Raw genomic sequence first — 20,667 nt, forward strand, 5'->3', positions numbered from 1 at the left:
ACACTATTACATCCAGCTTTAAGCACCAAACTGGCAATATCATACTGTCTCCCCCCACCCGGTATATTGGGATTCAGATCTGCTTTTCTGTGTGGTGGCTACTAACAAAAGTTACCATCTGCAGACCTTGTCTTCATTGCTGATTTCTAGATATGATGCTAATTCACCAAGCTAGCAGACTGCTGCAAGCCACATATCATGGTCCTGAGAGCCACATGTGGCCCCGAGATACAAATTGGGGACCCTGCCTTGATCTATATCTAATATATAAAGCTGAATGTGTGTGTGTGTGTGTGTGTGTGTGTATGTCCGGGATTGGCATTTGCACTGTCGCAGCTACAGCCACAAAATTTTGCACACTCACACGTCTGGACCCCGAGAGTGTCATAGGCTATGTTTTGAGGGGAAATGTTAACCCCGTGCTTTACAGTTATTCACCAAAAAACCTGCCTCCATTAAAGCCAATGGAGCTGGGAGCCACAGTGCAGCCAGAACTTCAGAAGAATGCGCAGCCATGCCCTTAAATGGAATGTTGGCGTGTCACTATGCAGCCAGGGAAAGAGACAGACACAGACAGGGAAAGAGACAGACACAGACAGGGAAAGAGACAGACACAGACAGGGAAAGAGTCAGACACAGACAGGGTAAGAAACAGACATAGACAGGGTAAGAGACAGACACAAAGAGACAGACACAGACAAAGAGACAGACTGACAGGGAAAGAGACAGACAGGGAAAGAGAGGGAAAGAAAGAGACAGGTTAAGAGACAGACACAGACAAAGAGACAGAGACAGACACAGGGAAACAGACAGACAGGGAAAGAGACAGACAGACAAAGAGACAGACACAGGGAAAGAGACAGAGGGAATGAGACAGACAGGGAAAGAGAGGGAAAAAGACAGACAGGGAAAGAGAGGGAAAGAGACAGACAGGGAAATAGACAGACAGGCAAAGTGACAGAGATAGACAGACAGTGAAAGAGATATATAGACAGACAGGGAAAGAGATTGAGACAGACGGAGAAAGAGACAGTCAGGGAAAGAGACAGACAGACAAAGAGATAGAGAGACAGAGATATATACACAGGGGGAGACAGACATTATAATTACATGTATATCTATTTGCTTTGTGGTTTTTGTGTGCAGAATACGTTTTTGTTAATACATTCTATTTTGTTAACAGCAGTTATTAACCCAGGCAATTGCTAGCGATGTCGCAGCGTGTAAACTTCCCCTAAAGGTGGTGTCACATACAGCGACCGCGACAACGACGTCGCTGCTAAGTCACCATTTTCTGTGACGTAGCAGCAACGTCCTGTCGCTGTGTGTGACATCCAGCAATGACCTGGCCCCTGCTGTGAGGTCGCCGGTTGTTGCTGAGTGTCCTGCTTCGTTTTTTGGACGTTGCTCTCCCGCTGTGAAGCACACATCGCTGTGTGTGACAGCGAGAGAGCGACGAATTGAAGCGAGCAGGGAGCCGACGTCTGGCAGCCTGCGGTAAGCTGTAACCACGGTAAACATTGGGTAACCAAGGGAAGCCCTTTCCTTGGTTACCCTATATTTACATTAGTTACTAGCACCGCCACTCTCACGCTGCCAGTGCCGGCTCCCTGCTCCCTGCACATGTAGCCGGAGTAGACATCGGCTAATTAACCCGATGTGTACTCTGGCTAGGAGTGCAGGGAGCAGGGAGCCAGCACTGGCAGCGTGAGAGCGGCGGCCACTAGTAACTAAGGTAAATATCGGGTAACCAAGAGAAGTGCTTTCCTTGGTTACCCAATATTTATCTTAGTTACCAAGCGCTTCCACGCATCGCTGCTGGCTGGTCACTGGTGAGATCTGCCTGTTTGACAGCTCACCAGCGACCATGTAACGACGCAGCAGCGATCCTGATAAGGTCGCCCGTCGTGATCGCTGCTGCCTCGTTATGTATGACCCCCAGCTTATTATTAAGTGTTATGAAAAGACTCGTTAAAGGGCCACTTTTGACTTGTAGGATTGCTATTTCCAATAGGTGGCGCTAGAGTTTGTCTCCTCCCTCCCTGAAGAGACAATTTGAAAAAAAAAAAAAAAGCAGAATGTAAATGTAATTCTTTTCTAAAAAATGCAGAAACGTTGCAGACTCATAAAAAAATAAAATAATAAAAATATCAACAATTAAAGTAACACTGGGGCTGGTTATCGTGGTTACTATGGGCTGCTCCTGTAATGTCTCAGTGGTGACTTAAGGTCTCAGGCGCTCATGAGACAGCTTCACTCAAAGCTTCCCAGGATTTGGCTGTAAGCAGGGTGCAGGCAGTGTCCTTCACCCTCCAGGGTTAGATATGGGGGCAGACATTAGTCAGTGGGGGCTTCAGGCCCCTTCTCCCTCCCACACTTCCGCATCTGCAGACGGTTCGTCCATGTAAACAAATCTACTGAGCGCGTCCCTAGCAACCGCTGCCCGCTCTTTTCTGGTGGGCTGAAGGCGTGTCTCTCTGCCGCCTGGCAACATTCTCAGCACGTCGATTGGTCAGTATTTCTGGCGGTCATATGTCATCGTGTTCTGATTGGATTACGCGTTCAAACCTGTTAGTCCCGCCTTTTCCGCTGAACTGTGCGCTGTCCCTGGGAAGGATGACATAAGAGGTGTGATCGTGTGAGTACGTACCCGCCGTGCGGAGGGGCCGGGGCCGCCAGTGTGCGCATCATCGGCGCGGGCAGCCGGGCGTGCTCCAGCCTGTGCGCTCACCTGCGCTTCATACATGGCTGTGCCCCGTACACAGCAGTGCCCGCCACCCTGCATCGCTGGCTCTTTGTGTGTGATGAGGGCTAGGAGCGAGCAGCAGGCTACGAGTCCATTGTATTGCTGCGCTCCACCACTTGTATGGGGGCTACACTCTGATTTCCGTGAACCCCTGTATCTGTTAGATTGGGGCAGTAGTGGTCGTGCTCGATCGCTGCTCCGTTCCCCATGAGGCTGCATGGCGGTTGGCATCTGACCTGTAATAACGGTGATATCAGTTACAGGCGGATGCCACCGATAGTAGATCGTTACCAATCGGGGATAGGTGATCGCTTGTTTTCACTGACAGCCCCTTTTAACTGTTGTGAAGATTTGCAAAATACTCCAGAAGAGTGGAGAGCAGAGTGCACCAGATCTATGAAGAGTGATTAAAGGGATGGGGCATAGAGGATTGGGAAAGTGATGTTTTTTTTTTTTTAACATGGAACTTAAAGGAAACCTGTCATCAGAAATTTTGCCCTAAACCTAAAAGCTTCCCCCTCTGCAGCTCCTGGGCTGCTTTCTAGCAAATTCCTATAGTTATTCTGCCCCCTTTTAGATTAAAATAAATAGTTTATAAAGTGGTACCTTTTCAGTTTGAAAATCTTGTTAATTCTACCATGGGGGCGGGCTGTCTGTTGTCCGTTACTGTCCCTCCTGCTGCTTTAGGCCGTCCCCCAATGCTCATTTACATACCTCAGGACGCCGCCCAGTGCGTCCGAGGTCTCGCGCATTCGCCGTGCCACTGTAGTGGGACTGCTGGTGACGTTGCGCAAGCACGAGATTATGGGCGGCGCTGTGATTTTCATTAGCAAGCTCCCGCCCATAATCTCGTGCCCGCGCTTTCCCCTCTGCCTCCACCGTTCTGCGCATGACCTGGCCAGATGATCCAACGTCACCTCTTTCCCAGCTAGCCCTGGAGCAGGAAATGGATGGGAGGTGCGGAGCAGAACACCACCGATCATCTGGCCAGGGCATGCGCAGAACGGTGGAGGCAGAGGGGAAAGTGCGGGCACGAGATTATGGGCGGGAGCTTGCTGATGAAAATCACAGTGCCGCCCTTAATCTCGTGCTTGCGCAACGTCACCAGCAGTCCCACTGTGCACCGTCCCGCTACAGTGGCACGGCGCATGCGCGAAACCTCGGACGCACCGGGTAGCGTCCTGAGGTATGTAAATGAGCGTTGGGGGACGGCCTAAAGCGGCAGGAGGGATAGTAACGGACAACAGACAGCCCGCCTCCGTGGTAGAATTAACAAGATTTTCAAACTGAAAGGTACCACTTTATAAACTATTTATTTTGATCTAAAAGGGGGCAGAATAACTATAGGAACCATGCTAGAATGCAGCCCAGGAGCTGCAGAGGGGGAAGCTTTTAGGTTTAGAGCAAAATTTCTGCTGACAGGTTCCCTTTAAAGTTAACCCAACATCAGGATTTTGGTATATAAGGTGCAGCCAGTGCAGTACTGGCACTATCAGGCACAGTCTGTACATTAGTGGGCAGCTCGGATGTTTAGGCTGTGAAATCCAAATTTGTGAAGTTTAAAAATCCATCATCTTTTTGACTGACAGTTTCACCTTTCCAGATAGTATCCGGGCAAGTATTCATCTGGATTCCCCAACACCCCACCCCCCACCCCCCCGCGCCGCCTGTTCCTCCCTCTCTCTGGCTGTATGCAAATTTTTCTATTCAGTAACATCGTCGGAGTTGGTGTCTGCGCATAGCGCTTATCTCCGGCGCCATGTTTCTGAAGCCCACGTTACCTAGTCTTGTGCCTGAGAGGGCGGAGCATGCGCCTCGCTTCTTCAGATCTCGTTCTGACTGCGTGCTCTCCCGCGGTCACATCAGGACTGGAGAACAGCTGATCTGACGTCTGCTACGATATCGTCTGCAGCAGCTAATCGGTAAGATCAGCTGTTCTCTCATCCTGTTGTGACCACGCGTGCTCCCTCGGTCACAGCGGGATTTGAAGAAGCGAGGGCGCATGCGCCGCCCTCTCAGGCACAAGACTAGGTAATGCGGGCTTCTGAAACATGGCGCTGGTGATGAGCGCTATGCGCAGGCGCCAACTCCGACAATGTTACTGAATCGAAAAATTTGCATAGAGGGAGGGAGGAACAGGCGGCGAAGGGGGGGGGATCCATGTGCATAACCCGCCCGGATATTATCTGGAGAGGTGTAACTGTCAGTCAAAAGATGATGAATTTTTAGACTTCATAAACTTGGATTTCAAAGCCTAAACATCCGAGCTGCCCACTAATGGTATGTACAGCCTGTGCCTGATAGTGCCAGTACTGCACTGGCTGCACCTTATACATGAAAATCCTGATGTTTGGTTCCCTTTAAGAGACTTATGAGCGGTGCCGGTATGGCTACATCCCCAAACACCACCAATATATGGGGTGCAACCAGGGCTGTGGAGTCGGAGTCGGAGTCGGAGTCGGAGCTCATTTTGGTGGAGTCGGAGTCGGTATAAAATGCACCGACTCCGACTCCTAAAATATATAATAAATTGGGGACAGGAATGCAATGCAGAATGTGCTGAATATTTTACTAAATAATAACATTTAGTATAATGCTTATATTTAAGTGAAAAATTTATTGTAGTACAATGTGAACATCAGACATTTAATTGTTTTTATGATACAATAATCAAGATATTTGGATAGAACATAAAATATTTATTGGAATACAACTTTAGAACACAAAAAACTAATAAATTGTAAATATGTAATATATATATATATATATATATATATATATATATATATATATATATATATATATATATACAGTGTATATACACACACAAGATATATATGTAATCTACTGTATATTACATAGTGTATTACATATTTACAATTTATTACAGTTTTTTGTGTTCTAAAGTTGTATTCCAATAAATATATTTTATGTTCTATCCAAATATCTTGATTATTGTATCATAAAAATTATTAAATGTCTGATGTTCACATACACATATTCATGTACTACAATAAATTTTTCACCTAACTATAAGCAATATATGTAGGAGCCGGAGCCGGAGTCGGAGCCGGAGTCGGAGCCGGTGCAAGAGAATTTGAGGAGTCGGAGTCGAAGGTTTGGCTTACCGACTCCACAGCCCTGGGTGCAACAACATGAACCTCTATAACGGTGACTCCAACTCTTTTCGCCATTACGGTTGTCTGTTCTTTGATCCCCCCTCGTTTCTTGGAACAGTTCTCTGGTGTTTATCTCTGACATGTGGGGAGACTTCTCTCTCCATCTTGAGTCTCATGATCGGCAACTTGCAGGAGGACTCCATGTCATCTGCCATAGAATCCTATTCGTACTTCGCCCGTCTTAGCCAGGACATATATCTCTTTGCTTTATTAGCCTTTTGCTACATAGGCTTGTGTGCCAGATTGCTGGCTTCCAAGACAGGTTGGATCACATTGTGCATACAACCTTCTGCCCAGATCGATCTGGTGGAAGTTATGGCTACTTAAAGGCACACAGTCCTTCCAATCATGGTAGACATGTTTGAGCTGACTCGTGGTACTGGGCCTGGTGCTTATTTATGCAGTGACGAGATGCAGCAGCCATCCTTTCCCCTTGTTAGCCCAAAGGTCTGTGCATCTGCATGCTCCAACAAGCCAGAAACGTTTAACATGGTTGCCTCCTACATTTGGGCCATCATAATCATTAGCTTTATGTTAAATGGAGCCTGTTAGCAAGATCAGCCTTCCCTCCCCAGTGGATTTTCCTGTGGACCCAAGGAGGGTGAGGTTTGTCTCTTTATAGAGTGTCACAGGGTCCTTCTCGGGTATCACAATCAACAGAGCGAGAGATGAGTGAAAAATCCAAATAACATTTATTACAAGTAAAATCAGACGGTCCATAAAATAATCTACCACACAGAGGGTAAAATAGTCCAGAAACCAGATACAGTCCAGTAAGCGATAAATGTTCGAGTCTCTCTGGGGAGCCTCAGCTTCTCCCACAGAGGATAAATCTTCGTGCTTCTCTCTTGAAGTTCTCAGCCAGACTGAATAATCTCCCAGGTAAGCAGAGAGTTTGGGTGGATCTTAGGACCCCCTCCCCCAGACTTAGGGACAAAAGCCCAGCAGGGGGTGATTAACCTGTAAACAGGACAATGTACACACAAGGAATACACAGCATGGACAGAGCACCACGCCTAAAATACGAACCTACACAAAATTATACAAAACACCCCCATATTCCACCATCACATAGGGGTAAATGCCCACGATCCGGGCACTCTGCGTATTAGACGCAGCATCATTCCTCTTGCAGAGACGCTAGTTTTCTCAACGGGATAACACAGTGTCTGTGCCCACGATCAGAATTTTGGGCTCAGCGGATTTTCGCTGAGAACACTCGTGTCTCCGCAAGAATAAATTGATATACTGTGGCTTGGCAAGCCACCCTGCATGTGAGTTTACGCTGCAGGAAAAAGCATAGTGGGCTGGAAATTTCTTTAGACCCCATCTACTGTGCTTGTACTATACTATGCAGTGCTTTGGACGCAGCGAAAACATACGTCAAAAACACTACAGATCCTGATCGTGTGCACATAAGTCTACTAGACTACGACTCAGGATTAACGTTTAATGAAAGGGAACAACCCCTTTAAATTCATCAATGATATTTGCACAAGATACATTTCAATGGGCACCATTTTTATGAAGAAAGGGCATCTGCGTGGCACACATGAACACTCTTCCTCTCCTTTTGCTCCCAGATGCAGTAGTATAAAAGTAGTGGTAAATGAGGCTGGAAGATGATGGGCCATAATATCAATATTTTTCTACCAGCAGTATATCACTCATGTAGAAAGTGCAATATTCATCAGACCATGGGACGACAACATAAGTCACAGGGTGACACTTCTGAATGGTCAGAAGAAGTGGCAGCTTCAACTTTATACCTGTCAGTACAGTGATAAATATGCCCCAGTTTGCCCAGCCTGCATTATACTGTCCATACATTTTGGAACACCTGTTTGGTCAACGGCCGGTCACTATTCTAATGCGGGCGTCACACAAGACGAGCTATCGTGCGATGCATCGTCGGGGTCACGGTTTTCGTGACGCACATCCGGCATCGTTCACGACGTCGTCTCGTGTGACACCTCCGAGCGACGCTGTATCGGTCACAAATCGTGAGTCGTGTACACGTCGCTTATTTTTAAAACGTTTAATTTTCATGGCGCTGGTTGTTCATCGTACCCGGCGCAGCACACATCGCTCCGTGTGACACCCCGGGAACGATGAACACAGCTTACCTGCTTCCCGTGGCACCCACCTTCTATGCGGAAAGAAGGAGGTGGGCTGGATGTTTACGTCCCGCTCATCTCCGCCCCTCCGCTTATATTGGCCGGCGGCTGTGTGACGTCGCTGTGACGCCGAACGTCCCTCCATCTTGAGGAAGAGGATGTTCGCCGCCCACAGTGAGGTCGCTCAGCAGGTAAGTGCGTGTGACGGGGGTTTAACGAATTTGTGCGACACGGGCAGCGATTTGCCCGTGACGCACAAACGACGGGGGCGGGTACGATCGCTCGTACCGTGTGACTCCCGCATAACACTATTAACCCTGTAGCTGCAGGTTAATAGCATTATCTGATCGGACAGATTCCCTCTTAGGGTATGTGCGCACTAGGCGTTTTTTTCACGCTGCGTTTTTATGTGCGTTTTTGTCTAAAAAACGCACCCGCGGCTAAAAAAAACGCGGCAAAAACGCATGCGTTTTTGCCGCGATTTGGTGCGTTTTTTGCTGCGTTTTTGCTCACTGCGTTTTTAATCAGTGCACAATGCCATTAAAGATTGTTGATGAAAAAAAAAAAAAAAAAGGTCTGATGTCATTTCCTTCTTCAAAATGTTCATTGTATGCAGGAGAGCAGACAGCCGCAGAACTAGTGTATGCAGGAGAGCAGACAGCAGCTGCAGAACTACAAGTCTCAGCATCCTCCATTCACTAGTGTATGGAGGAGAGCAGACAGCAGCTGCAGAACTACAAGTCTCAGCATCCTCCATTCACTAGTGTATGCAGGAGAGCAGACAGCAGCTGCAGAACTACAAGTCTCAGCATCCTCCATTCACTAGTGTATGCAGGAGAGCAGACAGCAGCTGCAGAACTACAAGTCTCAGCATCCTCCATTCACTAGTGTATGCAGGAGAGCAGACAGCAGCTGCAGAACTACAAGTCTCAGCATCCTCCATTCACTAGTGTATGGAGGAGAGCAGACAGCAGCTGCAGAACTACAAGTCTCAGCATCCTCCATTCACTAGTGTATGCAGGAGAGCAGACAGCAGCTGCAGAACTACAAGTCTCAGCATCCTCCATTCACTAGTGTATGCAGGAGAGCAGACAGCAGCTGCAGAACTACAAGTCTCAGCATCCTCCATCCAGGACTGTATGCAGTTTTTTGCCCAAAAAGAAAAAAAAAATGACGTGGGCTTCGCCATATTTTTGTATGCTAGCCGGGTACAGCAGGCAGGTACGGGCTGCCCCCAACCCCCAGCTGCCTATTTGTACCCGGCTGGGAACCAAAAATATAGAGAAGCCCTTTTTTTTTAATTATTTCATGAAATAATTAAAAAAAAAAATGACGTGGGCTTCGCCTAATTTTTGAGTCCAGCTGGGTACAACTAGGCAGCTGGGGATTGGAATCCACAGTGCAGGGTGCCCATGCTTTCTGGGCACCCCCACTGCGAATTGCAGTCCGCAGCCACCCCAGAAAATGGCGCTTTCATAGAAGCGCCATCTTCTGGCGCTGTATCCAACTCTTCCAGCTGCCCTGAAGCCGGGTGGCTAGCTAGGTAATAATGGGGTTAGGGCTAGCTGTATATTATCAGCTAGCCCTAAGCCCGAAATTCATGGTGTCACGCCAATATTAGACATGGCCACCATGAATTTCTAGTAATGATAAAAAAAAAAACACAACACAGAGAAAAATATTTTTATTAGAAATAAAACACAACACAATTAGTGACTCCATCTTTATTGAAATAAACCCCCCTCCGCAGTAATCCTGGGTCAGGGTCCCGCGCCGTCCAATCAGGATCCAATATCATCTGATCGGTTTGCTGGAAGGCAAAGCGATCAGATGATGTGTCAGGATCAAGTGCCTGAATCCCATCACACATCAGCTGATTGTATAAAAGCCGATTATACAATCAGCTGATGCATCAGTAGAAAAAAAAAAAAAAAAAATAATACTCACTTATGTGCTGTGGTGATTACCGGCAGCTCCTGGAGCGATCGATTGGACAGGAGTCTGATCCCGTCCGATCGCTGCAAGAGCTGCCGGTAATCAGCTGATGAAGTCCCCTGACGGCAGGATCAGCTGATAGCCGGCCGGGCGCGAAAAAGCCGGCGACACCGCGATCAGCTGATGCGTCAGGTGACTGCATCAGGTGATCCACCGCCAGGTCCTGCAAGCAAGGTCCTGCCCCGGGGAGACTGCACACAGCCAGAGCGGCGGGACCGGGAGGAGCTGGGAGCGGGCATGGCACCGGGACCCTGCGGACAGGTGAGTATATGACATTTTTTTTTTTTTTCTACTGTTCACTTTGGTTTTCGCCGCTGCCTCCACCTCCCGCCCAGACATGGCGCCGCACGGAGCTGACATGCACAGGACGGGAGGTGGAGGCAGCGGTGACGGTACCGGGAGGATTCATGCTTCTGTGTTTACCAACAGAAGGAATCCTCTTCCTGTACACGTCACTGTAGTGCCCACCCCTTGCGTTTATAGCTGCGTTTTTAGTCATAGAAACGCGGCTATATGCGTTATTCATTGCGTTTTTAACATCTCATTGAATTCAATGAGTGAAAAACGCAGTGGAAAACGCAGAAATAATTGACATGCTGCGTTTTTGTGGTCACCACAAAAACGCAGCTAAAAAAAAACGCTGTGTGAGGACAGCACTTCTGAAAACCCATTGACATTGCTGGGGAAGCAATGTCACTGCGTTTTCAGCACAAAAACGCGGTAAAAAACGCCGCTAAAAACGCGGCAAAAACGCCTAGTGCGCACATAGCCTAAAAAGGAGACACTTGCACTCTGTAGTGCTAAGATATATGTAACAATGAATATGGCGATATAGACCTGCATTACTGCTATGAAAAAAATGTAAAAAATTGACATACTAAGCACAAAAAAATGGCCAGTTTATGTAAGGCCAACGGCAAGGCGACCTCTTTTTGTCTTGTCCCTATCAAACCTCTCTTTGGGTTAAAAAATCTACAATTTATGTGCTGATTGTTTACTTACAATGATTATTTTATTACCAGAAGATAATTACCGTATTACTACAGCTCATGTGCCTGCTAGACTGAGCATGCCCCTCTGATAAGCAGCTCACTGTCAATTGTCAGTCTACACAGAGCTATGGTGTGGGTTTGGCTAGCATTCTTATCTCTGATACATTGCTAAATCTAAAAACTCTGATTGTGTCACAACCGCTGCACCCAGTAAACTAAGTAATGTATCATTGGATCAGGGCCTTTTTTCCTATTTTATGCTGCTCTCAGATGAGGTAGCAAAAACCTGCTGGCAGATTCCCTTTAAAGAGGTTGTTTTGAGTTTGTCATCTTGTCCCGAAGAACAGTTCAGGACGGCGACATGGCTGATATGCTGGCCTCACCTTGTGGCCTATCCCGTGCTGGCAGCAGGGGCAGTTTTGTCTTTGCGGCTTTGGTCAGACATCTATTAACACTAGAACTACTGAGGTAGTCATTTTGACTACTTTGCACTATGTATTTCTATATAGGTGTCACGAGTCCAGTAGTTCTAGTGTTAAACCAACATTCAGAGCAGCGCTTGCAAGCTCTATAGTAAACCGCTAAGGCTGCTTTCACACATCCGGCTTGAGCTGTGCGGCTCAATCCGGCTGTGCAAGCTATGCAACGGATGCGGTGAAAACACCGCATCCTTTGCATAAGTTTTTCCCATGCGGCCCGTCCGGTTTTTGCCGCTTGCGGCATGCTACTGAGCATGCGCAGTGGCAAAAACCGCATGCGGCGGCCGGATGCATTTTTTTGCCGCATCGCGCCGCATCCGGCCGCCATAGGTATGCATTGAAAAATGCGCCTCATTGGCCGAATGCGGCGCGATGCGGTTTTTCTTCAGCGCTCTATTGGGAGACCCAGACGATTGGGGTATAGCTACTGCCCTCCGGAGGCCACACAAAGCACTACACTAAAAAGTGCAAGGCCCCTCCCCTTCTGGCTATACCCCCCCGTGGTATCACGGGTTCTCCAGTTTTCAAGCTTTGTGCGAAGGAGGTCAGACATCCACGCATAGCTCCACAGATTTTAGTCAGCAGTAGCTGCTGACTATTTCGGATGGAAGAAAAGAGGGCCCATATAGGGCCCCCAGCATGCTCCCTTCTCACCCGTGGATGGTGTTGTAAGGTTGAGGTACCTATTGCTGGTACAGGGGCTGGAGCCCCACATGCTGTTTTCCTTCCACATCCCCTTGTAGGGCTCTGTGGAAGTGGGATCCTGCCGGCCTCTAAGCTCTGACGCCGGGCTCCATCCACAGACCCAGTTGAACCTGATGGATATGGAGCAGGAGTACAATCAGGGACATGGCCCTGCATCATACAGGTACTCTGTGTCCCCGGCAGGCACAGACACACTCCGGGCTGGCTGGGTGTTGTAGTGCGCCGGGGACCGTAACGATTGAGTTGGTGTTCCTGCAGTTTACTGGGGGACTTTTGTGTTGTGGGAACGCAGCGCCGACCCCCACTGGACCGGCGGCGCTGCTGTGACTTGTAGTGCGCCGGGGACACGCCGACCGCGCTTTTACGGCGGCGGCGTTTATAAATCCAGTCCCCGGCTTTTGCGGCCTAGCTCCGCTTCGTTCCCGCCCCCACCCTGTCAATCAGGGTAGGGGAGAGACGCTGTTTCGCAGCAGCGACGAGGGCTGGAGCCTGATTTACATGCTCCAGCCCTCTCACTAGGCACAGAGGGAAGCAGGCTTCCCGCTCTTAGCCAGGAACGCCCAGGGCCCGCCCCCCCTCCTCTCCCAGGACGCCGGCAGCCATTACATGCAGTCTGGCTGGAGGAAGGACGCAAGGCTCTGGGAGACCTGGACTAGGGGGCTTTTGGCGACCACACACCCGCTCTTAAGCGGGCGGTAAGCGGCATTTCAGCTGGCCCCTCTAGTGCCTCAGTGTGTATTGGTGTACTGTGTCACCAGATATATATATTTATTTATTTCTTGCACTGTGAGGTCGCTTCCTGGCTGGATACCCAGATCGCTCTGAGGAAGCAGCAACATGTCATCCACAAAACGCAAGGCTGCCAAGGCTAGGGCTGTGTACACTGCGTGTGCTGCATGTGGGGCTGCTCTACCAGCAGGTTCCAAAGACCCCCATTGTGTGCAATGCTCAGATCCGGTGCTGCTTCGCCAGCCGGAGTCCGGAGGGGTAGTGACCCAGGCTGAGACGCTTGTAAGTCCTGCCCCGGTGTCAGGGACAGACTTTGCAGTTTTTGCTGATGGAATGTCTGTGACTATGGCAAAAATCCTTGAAACTTTGCAATCCATGACTGGGGCTCAGTCTATGGACACGGCGAGGTCTCTGTCCTCTAATCCCCCTCAGTTGGAATTAATCCAGACTGCAAGGGGGTCCCCGGCTTCCCAGGCTGAGTATTATGACTCAGATGATAGCCCCAGCCACCCTAAGCGAGCTCGCTGGGAAAGACCCTCAACGTCATCACACTGCTCAGGGTCTCAGCGCAATCAGTCGCCCTGTGATGCGTCTGAAGAGAGTGATCAGGAGTCTTATCCTGGAACCCCTCTCAATCTGGATACCCCGGATGGGGACGCCATGGTAAACGAGCTTATCTCAGCCATCAATAGACTGTTGGATATTTCTCCCCCAGCTCCTTCTGCAGAGGAGGCAGCTGCAGAGCAGGAGAAGTTTCGTTTCCTCTATCCCAAGCGTAAATTGAGTGCTTTCTTGGATCACTCTGACTTCAGAGAGTCAATCCAGAAACACGACGCTCATCCAGAAAGGCGTTTCTCTAAACGTTCTAAGGATACACGTTTTCCTTTCCCCCCTGATGTGGTCAAGCGCTGGGCCCAGTGTCCAAAAGTAGACCCCCCGATTTCCAAACTTGCAGCTAGATCCATAGTTGCAGTGGAGGATGGCGCTTCACTTAAGGATGCCAATGACAGACAGATGGACCTTTGGTTAAAATCTGTCTATGAAGCTATCGGCGCGTCGTTTGCTCCAGCATTCGCAGCCGTATGGGCACTCCAAGCTATTTCAGCTGGTTTAGCAAAAGTGGATGCTATCATACATCCAGCGGTGCCGCAAGTGGCGTCCCTTACCTCGCAGATGTCTGCGTTTGCGTCTTACGCTATCAATGCTGTCCTAGAATCTACCAGCCGCACCTCAATGGCGTCCGCCAATTCGGTAGTTTTGCGCAGAGCCTTGTGGTTAAAGGACTGGAAAGCAGATGCTGGTTCCAAAAAATGTTTAACCAGCTTGCCTTTATCTAGAGATAGACTGTTTGGCGAGCCATTGGCTGACATCATTAAACAGTCCAAGGGTAAAGACTCTTCCTTACCCCAGCCCAGATCAAGCAAACCTCAGCAGAAAAAATGGCAGCAGAGGTTTCAGTCCTTTCGAGGTTCGGGCAAGACACAATTCTCCTCGTCCAAAGGGACTCAGAGGACGCAAAGAGTCTCAGATTCCTGGCGGGCTCACGCACGCCCCAAGAAAGCAAATGGAGGAACCGCTTCCAAAGCGGCTACCTCATGACTTCCAGCCCCCCCCCTCCGCATCTCCGGTCGGGGGCAGGCTCTCCCGCTTTTCCGACATTTGGATGTCACAGGTCAAAGACCGGTGGGTGACAAACATTTTGTCTCGCGGGTACAGAATCGAGTTCAGTTCTCGTCCTCCAGCTCGGTTCTTCAGAACCTCCCCACATCCAGACCGAGCAGATGCCCTGCTGCAGGCGGTGGACTCCCTAAGAGCGGAAGGAGTAGTGGTTCCTGTACCGCCTCAGGAACAAGGGCGAGGGTTTTACTCCAATCTCTTTGTGGTTCCAAAAAAGGACGGCTCGTTCCGTCCTGTTCTGGATCTAAAGCTGCTCAACAAACATGTGCACGCCAGACGGTTCCGGATGGAAACCCTCCGCTCTGTCGTTGCCTCAATGTCTCAAGGAGACTTCCTTGCCTCAATAGACATCAAAGATGCTTATCTCCACGTGCCAATTGCTACAGAACATCAACGTTTTCTACGTTTTGTGATAGGAAACGACCATCTTCAGTTCGTAGCTCTGCCATTCGGTCTGGCGACAGCCCCCCGGGTCTTCACCAAGGTCATGGCGGCGGTGGTAGCAGTCTTGCACTCTCAGGGACACTCGGTGATCCCTTACCTAGACGATCTTCTTGTCAAGGCACCCTCTCAAGAGGCATGCCAACTCAGTCTACATGCTACGCTGGAGACTCTACAGACGTTCGGATGGATCATCAACTTTCCAAAGTCGAATCTGTCACCGTCACAGTCGCTAACGTATCTTGGCATGGAGTTTCATACTCGAGCAGCGAGAGTGAAGCTTCCGCTGAACAAGCAGCGGTCCCTACAGACAGGGGTGCAATCCCTCCTTCAAGGCCAGTCGCACCCCTTACGGCGCCTCATGCACTTCCTCGGGAAGATGGTGGCAGCCATGGAAGCAGTTCCCTTTGCGCAGTTTCATCTGCGCCCACTTCAATGGGACATTCTCCGCCAATGGGACGGGAAGTCAACGTCCCTGGACAGGAAAGTCTCTCTTTCCCAGACGGCCAAGGACTCTCTACAATGGTGGCTCCTTCCCACCTCATTGTCTCAGGGAAGATCCTTCCTGCCCCCATCCTGGGCAGTGGTCACGACAGATGCGAGTCTGTCAGGGTGGGGAGCAGTGTTTCTCCACCACAGGGCCCAGGGGACGTGGACTCCGCAGGAGTCCACCCTTCAGATCAATGTTCTGGAAATCAGGGCAGTGTATCTTGCCCTACTGGCCTTCCAACAGTGGCTGGAAGGAAAGCAGATCCGAATCCAGTCGGACAACTCCACAGCGGTGGCATACATCAACCACCAAGGAGGGACGCGCAGTCGGCAAGCATTCCAAGAAGTCCGGCGCATTCTAATGTGGGTGGAGGACACAGCATCCACCATATCCGCGGTTCACATCCCAGGCGTAGAAAATTGGGAAGCAGACTTCCTCAGTCGCCAGGGCATGGACGCAGGGGAGTGGTCCCTTCACCCGGACGTGTTTCAGGAAATCTGTCGCCGATGGGGAGTGCCGGACGTCGACCTAATGGCGTCCCGGCACAACAACAAGGTCCCGGCATTCATGGCGAGGTCGCGCGATCAAAGAGCTCTGGCGGCAGACGCATTAGTTCAAGATTGGTCGCAGTTCCGGCTCCCTTATGTGTTTCCACCTCTGGCACTCTTGCCCAGAGTGTTACGCAAGATCAGATCCGATTGCAGCCGCGTCATACTCGTCGCCCCAGACTGGCCGAGGAGATCGTGGTATCCGGATCTGTGGCATCTCACGGTCGGTCGACCGTGGTCACTGCCAGACCGACCAGACTTACTGTCCCAAGGGCCGTTTTTCCATCAGAATTCTGCGGCCCTGAACCTGACTGTGTGGCCATTGAGTCCTGGATCCTAGCGTCCGCAGGATTATCTCAAGGAGTCGTAGCCACAATGAGACAAGCTAGGAAGTCAACGTCTGCTAAGATCTACCACAGAACGTGGAAGATTTTCTTATCCTGGTGCTCTGCACAGAGAGTATCCCCTTGGCCATTTGCATTGCCCACCTTTCTTTCCTTCCTGCAATCGGGGTTGGAAAAGGGCTTGTCGCTCAGCTCCCTTAAAGGGCAAGTCTCGGCACTATCTGTGTTTTTTCAGAAGCGTCTAGCACGTCTTCCTAAGGTGCGCACGTTCCTACAGGGGGTCTGTCATATTGTGCCCCCGTACAAGCGGCCGTTAGATCCATGGGATCTGAACAGAGTACTAGTTGCTCTGCAAAAGCCGCCCTTCGAGCCTCTAAAGGACGTTTCCTTTTCTCGCCTGTCACAGAAAGTGGCGTTTCTTGTTGCGATCACATCGCTTAGGCGAGTGTCTGAGCTGGCAGCTCTGTCATCCAAGGCTCCCTTCCTGGTGTTCCACCAGGACAAGGTAGTGCTGCGCCCCATTCCGGAGTTTCTCCCTAAGGTCGTATCCTCGTTTCATCTTAATCAGGATATATCCTTGCCTTCCTTTTGTCCTCAGCCGGTTCACCGGTATGAGAAAGACTTACGTTTGCTAGATCTGGTGAGAGCACTCAGAATCTATATTTCTCGCACGGCGCCTATCCGCCGTTCAGATGCACTTTTTGTCCTTGTCGCTGGCCAGCGCAAGGGGTCGCAGGCTTCTAAAGCCACCCTGGCTCGATGGATCAAAGAACCAATTCTGGAAGCCTACCGTTCTGCTGGGCTTCCGGTTCCTTCAGGGCTGAAAGCCCACTCAACCAGAGCTGTGGGTGCGTCCTGGGCTTTGCGACACCAGGCTTCGGCTCAACAGGTGTGCCAGGCAGCTACCTGGTCGAGTCTGCACACTTTCACCAAACATTATCAGGTGCATACCTATGCTTCGGCGGATGCCAGCTTAGGTAGAAGAGTCCTGCAGGCGGCAGTGACATCCCCGTAGGGGAGGGCTGTTTTGCAGCTCTAACATGAGGTATCTCTTTACCCACCCAGGGACAGCTTTTGGACGTCCCAATCGTCTGGGTCTCCCAATAGAGCGCTGAAGAAGAAGGGAATTTTGTTACTTACCGTAAATTCCTTTTCTTCTAGCTCTTATTGGGAGACCCAGCACCCGCCCTGTTGTCCTTCGGGATTTTTTTGTTGTTTGCGGGTACACATGTTGTTCATGTTGAACGGTTTTTCAGTTCTCCGACGTTATTCGGAGTTAATTTGTTTAAACCAGTTATTGGCTTCCTCCTTCTTGCTTTGGCACTAAAACTGGAGAACCCGTGATACCACGGGGGGGTATAGCCAGAAGGGGAGGGGCCTTGCACTTTTTAGTGTAGTGCTTTGTGTGGCCTCCGGAGGGCAGTAGCTATACCCCAATCGTCTGGGTCTCCCAATAAGAGCTAGAAGAAAAGGAATTTACGGTAAGTAACAAAATTCCCTTCTTTTTGCCGCACGAGAAAACGTGCCAGGCAACATTCCATCCGGCCGCCGCATCGGCTAAATCTGCCGCATGCGGCAAAAACCAGATGGAACGCAAGGCCATGCGGCACTAATTAATGTCTATGCAGGAAAAATTCAACCGGCAGCAAAAAAAAAAAAGGTTGCGATTTTCCTGCAAAGTGCCGGATTGTGCCGCATTGCAGAAACCGGAGGTGTGAAAGCAGCCTAAGAAGTGCACATTCGTTGCCTAGGAAACCAAACAGCTATGATGGACTACAGAGGTGGCCGGTTACCAAGGGAATATACAATTCCTCTGTTGTTGAGAACGGAGGATTTTTAATAAGACGTGAATTGCAGAGTTGCTTGTTTTTGAAAGCTCTTTACAACATAAGGCTATGTGCGCACGTTGCGTAATTACATGCAGTTACGCTGCGCTTTGTAGCGCAGCGTAACTGCATGCGTCCTGCGTCCCCAGCATAATCTATGAAGATTATGCAGGAGCCGTGCGCACGTGGCGTCTTAGAGCGCAGCGCTTCGGCTGCTGCCCGAAGCGCGCGTTCTAAGAAGTGACATGTTACTTCTTCCGTGCGCTTTGCCGGCAGCCCCTGCTTTGTCTATGGCAGGAGCTGTAGGCAGAGCGCATGGAATCGGCTTTTTTTTCACTACGGACATTTTCTGCAGCGATTTGAAGCGCACGTGTGCTCTTCAGATCGCTGCAGAAATTTCTGCAGTGACTGTACGCAACCTGCGCACATAGCCTTAACCATTTTCTAATGTGAGACGACCCCTAACATCGCATTTAGCTAGCAAGTGAAATATAAGATAAATTGTCTGGAAATGTGACCATAGCCTTTGTAGACAGACTCGTCATACAACCATGTCTTCACATCTGAGATGTACACAGCATTGTTAAGGACTCGGCTTTTGCCCAGCCTTAAGGCTGCTTTACACCTTACGATATCACATACGATATCATATGCGATCGTACCCGCCCCCATCGTATGTGCCACACGTTCAATTTGTTGACTGTGTCGCACAAACGATTAACCCCCGTCACACGTACTTACCTGTCCATACGACCTCGATGTGGGCGGCGAACGTCTACTTCCTGGAGTGGGAGGGACGTTCGGCGTCACAGCGACGTCACGTGGCAGCCGGCCAATAGAAGCGGAGGGGCGGAGCTGAGCGGGACGTAAACATCCCGCCCACCTCCTTCCTTCCGCATTGTAAGCCCGGAGCCGCGGGAGGCAGGTAAGATCTGTTCATCATTCCCGGAGTGTCACACACTGCGATGTGTGCAGCCTCGGGAACATTGAAGAACCCGACGTGCAATTTTTAGGTTTTAAACGACGTGCGTGCGATGAACGGTTTTACGTTCAATTGCAATCGCACGTAGCTGTCACACGCTACAACACCACTAACGATGCCGGATGTGCGTCACTTACGACATGACCCCTCCGACACATCGTTCGATTTGTTGTAGCGTGTAAAGCCCGCTTTAGGCTCTACGTTTCTTTCCATCCATGGCTAGCCATTGTCCATACACATGAATTGGGAGATTTGATGCAACCTAGAGTATTTTTAGTCCCTGTCATATATTTGATTGGCAGCGGATTATTCCAGACATCTGGCTGTCACTATCGTTTTATTCCATACGAGCTGTTACACATGACTGTCTTGTATTGCCGTCCACTATGTATTCTCAGTACATTACTCCATACTGGTAAGATCTGTCAACAACAGGCTGGCACTGCGCGGTGGCAGCTGTGCACACACGTGACCCGCGCTGCTTTCTTCTGTTCTGCATCACGCTTGGCTTCTCACTTTGGCTGTGTGGGAAGACACAAGACGGGATACTAATTCTACACCTTCTGTCATCAGACGCTCGGATCATTCCTCAGTATGGATTGGTCCCTTTCTTCTCTTACTGATGTAGATCAGTGCAAGAAAGCTGAAACTCCTCAAGAAAGTCAGTCTTGAGTAGTTTGGATTTGGAGGCTCAGGATACCTAAGGGTGACAAGTCCCAAAGGTTAGTCCTCACAATGTAATACTTTTTAGAAAGTGAATCTATGCATGTGGCCATAGTACTGATGTGTGATAAGGTGCCCGTACCCTTCTATGGGACCATACTGTACCTCCAAGTGCCTCTGATTTTTATCTGATTTGCATGTGAAGGCATGAAGCGATATATATTTATATTTATGATAAAATCGTGTTTTTTGTCAATTGAAAAGAAACTAATCTGCCGTTCTCGTCCATGGCACTACTATGGGAGCTGGGAGCAGAGCTGTGCTGTCCCGAGTCTGTTCACTTTTTATACCCAGCTTCCCATTAGTGCTGATAACTGATTGGTACAGGGGGTCAAATCTCCATTAATCAGACATGTTGCGTTTCTGTCCTGTATTGTCATATAAAACACCCCTACATTGATATTTTTTGTTTTCTAACTTTTGTCCTCTTGAATTATGACTTTATTCTCTGCAGCTCTTTGTTTACATTCAGCTCCAGCAAACTGACCTCTTCCTGTGCTAAACCCCCCAGTCACAGCTGGCACCGCCCGGCCTCACTGTCCAGCCCCGCCCTCTGCACACACATTCCCTGTCAGTATTTTGCCCCAGCACCTGACCGGTTATCACTCTAGCAATGGAAATAACAGCCCCACATCGGGCTCTGCACCCCACACGCACACACACACATCGGGCTCTGCGCCCCACACCACATCAG

The 20,667-nt window shown here is 49.7% G+C and overlaps 1 protein-coding gene across 2 annotated transcripts in view; it reads left to right on the forward strand.

Annotated features, from left to right (window-relative positions):
- Window positions 1–20,667, forward strand: part of PASK (PAS domain containing serine/threonine kinase) — a 358,840-nt gene that overhangs the window by 163,809 nt on the left and 174,364 nt on the right. Inside the window, exon 1 of one of the 2 annotated variants that reach the window (XM_075340859.1) lies at window positions 2,577–2,638. The exons of the other annotated variant lie outside the window; for it this stretch is intronic. The gene's annotated coding sequence lies outside the window, so the exon portion shown is untranslated. Of the gene's footprint in view, window positions 1–2,576; window positions 2,639–20,667 lie in introns of those variants that run through there. 2 annotated transcript variants of the gene reach the window in all.

This window comes from Anomaloglossus baeobatrachus, chromosome 3 (assembly GCF_048569485.1).
Source record: "Anomaloglossus baeobatrachus isolate aAnoBae1 chromosome 3, aAnoBae1.hap1, whole genome shotgun sequence".
NCBI classification, from domain to species: domain Eukaryota; kingdom Metazoa; phylum Chordata; class Amphibia; order Anura; family Aromobatidae; genus Anomaloglossus; species Anomaloglossus baeobatrachus.